Source organism: Musa acuminata, chromosome BXJ3-8 (assembly GCF_036884655.1).
Source record: "Musa acuminata AAA Group cultivar baxijiao chromosome BXJ3-8, Cavendish_Baxijiao_AAA, whole genome shotgun sequence".
Classification (NCBI taxonomy): Eukaryota; Viridiplantae; Streptophyta; class Magnoliopsida; order Zingiberales; family Musaceae; genus Musa; species Musa acuminata.
Window position 1 is genome coordinate 49,156,532 of NC_088356.1, and position 6,873 is coordinate 49,163,404.

General features: G+C 37.7%; 1 pseudogene; it reads left to right on the forward strand.

The window, feature by feature from the left end:
- The first annotated feature begins 361 nt into the window (after positions 1-361).
- LOC135644270 (uncharacterized protein At4g26450-like) lies at positions 362-4,448 on the forward strand (annotated as a pseudogene).
- The last annotated feature ends 2,425 nt before the right edge of the window (positions 4,449-6,873 follow it).

The window sequence follows — 6,873 nt, forward strand, 5'->3', positions numbered from 1 at the left end:
ATCATGTTTTCATCCCGACGTTGGCAAAAGTGAAGTCGAAGTTGCTATTATCAAAATTGCACCAAGATAAAAGTGATTTAAACGCAAAAGTTGCAATAACATAGACCTCATTTGTAGCTTCTTCAGTTATTTGTATCAGTCTGAGCAGCAGTAAGATGAACATAGAAGTTCAATTCTGAGAAGAATTCTATCAGGAGAAGTATTGCTTGTCTGGGGAAGTGGCAAAATTTTTTTTTTGTCACTGCAGATTGTTGTCCAATAATAAATAATAGAATTTAGGCCTTCTCTAATGGCAAACAGAGAACAAAACCAGTTCTAAACAGACAACAAATTTTGCAGGGAAATGATGAGCCACCGCTTCAACAATTGGAGAAATAAAAAAGAGAGAGGATTCTATTAGTAGGGAATAGACAAACAAAAGCTTTAACTTTAGTTGGAGCCAAAAACAAAAGCTAAAGATGGAGGGGAAGAAATTATAATGTCACCTCAAAATGATTTCAGATGTTGTAGGGAGAAGCAACGGGAAAGATATCTCGTTCACATTCCAGCTTCATCCTTGGGGGTATCATTAGAACCAGAGAGAGCGTGCAATAATATATAGTCAGACTACAGGAAGGTTGTCATAATCCTATAGCGAAAATGCTATTAAGATTCCTCCAAAATCTAATCTTCCAACCACCTTTGGTCTCCCCCCACTCATCATTCACCACCGATAAAATCTTGGTTCCAGACAAATCTCAAAAAGACTATAGACCGGAGAGGAGAAAAGACGATCAATATTCTAGATTAGGACTTCTACGAATGATACGTCCGATACGATACAAGGATCCATTTGGCATCGTTTTAAATGGTCTATTTACCGAATCAGATCCGATTAGGATATTGGTCCATCTGGATCAATTAACAACTCTTATCGGGTTTCAGACCGAATTTGATCCGCGTCACATAGGCTTTAACAATAACGGGATATTGCTACAGTATCGATACGGTACAGGACGGTCCGCGTGCCGTTGGCCTGTCGGACCGGTACGTACCGCCCGTACCGGGCGGTACGGACCGGTACGGCAAACCTTGGTTTTAACAATTACGGGTGTATTTCTTTAAGATTCGTATGATGGTCCGGATTGGGGTAAAGAGAGTTAAAGAAATGGGCCGTGGAACGAACGAAGCAGAGACTATTCTGATAGTATGGAGGAGGACAACGATGACTTTGCCCCGGGGTATCGTAGAGATCGGTTAAGTGGGTACGAGGAAGTGGGAAGCTGTATCGCTGAAAATGAACAGCACTCGAAGGGAGAAGTGGTGGGTGAATCTGGTTCAGAGCTTGATGATGCTGGATCGAAGGCGAGCTCAAACAGTACCAGGAAGGATGTTCCCACGGAAGTGGATGCCGATGAGAACAAAGGGGCAGAAGAAGTGTTGGCTTCGAATTCAGAAGCTGGAGGAGTTAAGAGTGGTAAGCATGATGCGTTAGTAGAGAAAAAGATTTCCACGGAAGAGTACTCAACCGTGAAGCCTGATGGAGTCGAGGAAGGTGTTTCCTCTCTCAGCAATGATGGTAGTGATCTATTGAAGCTCAGTGGTTTTCCAAAAGTGCCAACGCGACCGCGGTCATCACTGTCACATAAAGGTCCTACAGATGACCATTGCCTCAGTACTGGTGGTGGAAACAAGATTGAAGTTGTTCCTAAAGGAGATTTTGAGATGGTTATAGATGTTGTTCCAACTGATGGCTTCTTAAAAGAATCGCATGTGGATCACTCTGACCATTTGAAATATGAAGAACAAGCTAATTCTGGTGATGTTGATATCAAATCCTCTAAAGAAACAATAGAGTCTCCCTGTGAGCCACAGATGAACCTCCTGCATTCAACATCATCTGCTATGATGGTAGATGTAGGGAAGGAGGATAAGTTTGTTAACCATGTGAGTCAAGAGGAGGAACACGAGAAACAAATTAACTCATCTTCGCCTACTGCATCTCAGCAAAATCTATTCTCTCAGCTTGATGGTTCTAGACAAACTCAGGCTAGCCTGTTCATGGAGATGCCACCTCAGAGTGAAGAAATGGAGGCAATCGATCAATTGAAACAAGTCACTGCCAATTTACCTCCAAAAGTTGAAGCTCAATCATTCATGGAGATGGAAGATGTAAAGCAAAACCAACCAACTTAATTTAAAATCTGTGATCTGAACCTAATGGAAGCTCCTGAGATAACTGAGATTCCCAGTGATCCTCTTTTGAATGATTGTAATATTTCAGCTCCTCCTCTGGAAACTGAGAAACAACTTTCGGTTGATTTTGGCCTGTCGATAAATAGCAAGGCCAAAGTTACTTATGACTTCAACCGTCTTTCAGGTGATGACAAAGTGATTCCAGTAATTGATTTGGAAGACGATTCTCCAATTGAAGTGAATGCCTGTAATCCTTCGAAGGCCAAGTAAGTTTTTTTCATATAGCTGGTCAATTTGTGGAATGTTTGATATTTCTATGCCATTTTTTCTTGAATTTATTAGACCTTAATATTTGTACTCCTCCCTCACTAGATGAGTTATTCCTGATGTGGTAATAAAGCAGGAACGAATTGATATATCCTGTAGAGAATGTTATGAACCACACAGCACATTCAGATGACCTTCCTGTCATTCAGGACAGCTACAGTCTAGCCATTTCTGACTACCTGGGAGCTGATATGTCATGCAGCCCATCAGTACAAGCAGACCTTAATAACCTTCAAGTTGGAATTGATCTTCATGGTGCTGAGGTATATGCATGGCTTGTTAACAGAAATCCTGTTCTTCAGATTAAATTCTTCTTCTGCTAGTTAATCTCTTGAAGATAATCTTTCTGTTCTTTCATATAATCCTGTTACAAATATAAATCTGCTATTTTTTTTCTTTTTTGTCTGTTTTTAGGGGTTTCCTGGTGTTGATGATTCAATATATGGATCTCTTGGAGATATAGGTTTGTATTATTTGCTGCAGTTTTTGTTGTTTTCTTTACAAATTATCATTTTTCAGGAGTTAACTTTGATTAGTGCTAGTAATTCACTTCTATTTTTGTTTTCCCCCCACAAAATTAGTCTTTTCTTAGCAGTTAGCTTTTTATTTTTGCAATCATTTGAATTTTGAAAGTTCTTTAACATATTAAAATTCAAGTTATTACTACTGTTGGATGTTCATGAGATTTTTCTTTTCATGAAATAGAAGGCAAAGCCATTTAAATTTAGTAGATAAGATTAGAGCTAAAATTTTGGTACAACACAAAAGATAGGGAAAAAACTTGGAATGAGTAGTAGTCCCCTACTCTGTCTTCCTTCATCTCAGTTCCAGTGCTTAGTGGGACTTGGGGCTAGATTCCACTTTCAAATCCAAATATGAAAGTGCCAGGTGGTGAAATTGTATCTTGAGCCTTGCCTAATCCATCTAGCAATCTTGGTTGACCTTGGAACACCTCAAATGCCTGCCATGCATATTAATCTTCCCACCATCCGAGTGAAAGTAAGCCTTGTCACATGCATCTTGTAGTGACACACAGCAGCACGAAGCTGTCCAAATGGCCAATCATGTAGGATATTCATGATTGGAGCTGAAACCCACCTTGGCTTAGCCAGTTACATAGTGGATGCGGGCAGTTCAACTGGAGAGTCTTGCTAAGGTTGAGTTCAAGTTCAGTTTCCTTCGCAATAGTCCTTTAGTACATGTACATAAACAACCTATATGTTAACTAAATACATGCAAGACTAACACGAGTGCAACTAAGTGCTGTCAAATTCTGGTTCACTATCTGTGTACAGTGTGTATTAGTAGGAATCAATTGTGAGGTTGGGTCATGGCATTACAGTGAGGTTGCTCTTTTCACAACCAGGTGACCAAGTTTCATGAACATAGCAGCTTGAGGGGTCCCTAGACCCAACCTCAGTATAGAGTCTCGTATACTAGGCATTTTTCAAAATTCTTGTCATTTGAAAACCTATGTCAAATTTTGTAAAGATAAGCCATGCCAAAAACATGTCCAAGTATGTTCACCTCATAACACTAGGTATGCCAGATCATCTGAATTGGGTTAGGCTGAATTTGCATATTGGCACAAATATTTCCAAGCTCAATTCGTAATGGTTTCGAAATACTTGTTACGGTAATAAGCTGGTGAAAATGGAGTGTATTTACTGTTGTACTTAATTTTTTATTCTCTCTTTTTGTTTGAGGATTCATCTGATGTGTGGTTGTATTCATTGTAAATTGCTTTACATGAATGATTAAGTTTGGATATTGAAGCATATTAGATAGTTTTCCAAGTTTGTTTTAAGTGTTTGCTACACAACATTTTGTTTTATAATTTTAACAATATTTTTCACTTGTAGGATTCATGGAGGTCTGGGACCATCCAACACAAGATTATGAGAAGTTCTTTTGAACCTTTAACTGTGTTGTGGCAATTGAAGTAAGGCTGCTTATTACTTATCCTCCAGCCAGTATCTGGATTTCAAACATCTAGGATTTTAGACAATAAATAGCACATTGATATATCAACTATCAGTTGCTGTGTCCAGTATCTAAACCACATGTCACAAAGTTGTGTTCTGCTTTTGTTGTCTGCTGCTTTAAATTCCTGCCATTAACTTTGTCCTTACCTTGTGAGAATGGTTGTTTTGTACCTTGTTCAGTAACTTCTGTTTGCCTGTTTGAGGAGAGGCTTCCATCTAATTCCATAGTCTATTGTTTGATGATGAAGGTTAACATTGATTAACTTAATTGTGCTCTATGTAGCTAATATTGCTGAAGTATCATTATCAGTTAATGTTTTATCTCATTATATTTCCAGATGTTCTCTTTCCCACTAATCTTATGTTTAGTGCTAGATTGGCTTGCAGTTGGTAGATCCTTGTAACACATCTAAGTTCGATTTCTAGTATATTTTATCAAGATAAATTAGAAATTCTAGAGGTTGCCTCTTGGCTTTCCAGGGAAAGGAAGTGAGAATGAGAACACGTAAGTATGCAACTTTTGTAAAGAAGTGGACTACTAGTGTTCAAAGAATTGGCATGTGAAATCATATAATGAAGAGTGAACGAAACTTTTTATTGCTGTTAGAAAGGTCCATGAAATTTGAACCAAGTCTTTTACTGGATTGAATGCTCAAGGATATAAAAATTTGTGTTGCATTAGGTTGGTCAAATTGGACAATGTGTAATAAAAACATCAGATTTGTGATAAAAATAATTAAAATATTAAAGGAACCTAAATTTGGGGAAAAATTAAAATTAAAAATAAAAAAATACTTAAAGCTTGTTATTTTCCTCAACTTTTGAAACTACAACAGAAAGTTAAAGAAAAACTACTCAATTTTCTAGATAAAATCCCCTAAATGTTCAATTTATGAATTTTGAATTTCACCAAAATTTCTAACTTTCTATTTTCATCTTTGATTACTTGTGAAAAGAAACTCTAATAGTCTAGCTCTGGCTAATCATGTATCATATATGAAAACATCAGACAAAGATCATCAGGAGCTACTTATTGTCATATATAAAATTTATGCCTAAAGATTACTAAAATGTAGTTTTTTTATGAAATCTAGCCTTCTGAAGATGATTATATTTTTCTAAATCTGCCTTCATTGTGTACCATGACATATTAAAAAATCCTTGATGTTGACATGGTGATCGGTAGTACATGTATGTTTTTTTTTTTTGTGTTCTTAACCCTGTTTTATTTGTTTTTTCTCTTTAAAAAAAGAATAACTGAGTTCCTCCTCCATTTTTGGCAGTCATATGGAGAGGTGAATCTCTTATAAATAATATCACCGTCCACGTTCATTGAAGAAACCATCTAACAATTAACATCTGAAGTGTCAATAAGTTGTTCCCATATTGTGCTAAACTTCTCGAGCTGATTGGACCAATTCAGGATAAAACCAATGATCCTGGAATCAATTTTTTGAACTAGTGTAAGGGTTCACCAGAGGTTTTATTTTGTGCCAACTAAATTGCTCAGATCCATAAAGGATTGGGACCAACTTAAGGACACATACATGGTAACAAAGCAATATGATGATAAACTTAAGGACACATACATGGTAACAAAGCAATATGATGATAGCAGAAGAAAGGGTAAGAGAACGTTATTCGGACAGAGTAGAAGAATTTGATGTGGTAGACATTTCTTTTTTGGTATGATGGATAATTATGGCTAAGGTTTGGTAAATTGTCGAAGAAGGCGTGAATGGAGCAGTAGCAGCAAAAGCAGTGGCAGCAGCTGTAGTAGAGGGCTGAAGCTCTGAACCAAGATAGATTTGAGCGACAACAGAGATATAACAACATACCTGCATCACTGTGATCACTAATATGATTACTGGATTACGGTCTTCTCTCTGCCCTTCAGAGCAAGATGGAAATGGAGATGATGGAGAGCCAAGGAATGGAGTTTTTGGGAGGATGATGGCCTACTGCAGCTTTTATCTTCCGAGTCACAGAGATGTCAGAGGAGAGAACATGTTATGAGATAATGTATGTCGTACGTGGGTGGCCAACCACATTGCCGAGATCTACAAAATTTGAACTCACGGGCAGGAATTTGGTTCCAAATGTAGTAGAATAGTTCGAAGTCGAATCGATAACACGTTGATCCATACGATTGTATCCAACCGGTAGTGTACAAGCACAACACCATACGGTTGGTGGACGGTTCGGAATCCCGTTTAAGGAAAGAAACACACGGTTAAGTCGCGTATATACTACACGTGAGTGTACTCTGATGCGTGATGTTAAAGGTCACAAATATATATATATATATATATATATATTTTTTTTATTGAGGACAAAGATTTTCATTGCATTGGTTGAACAATGAGTTGATCGAACCATGCGAGAC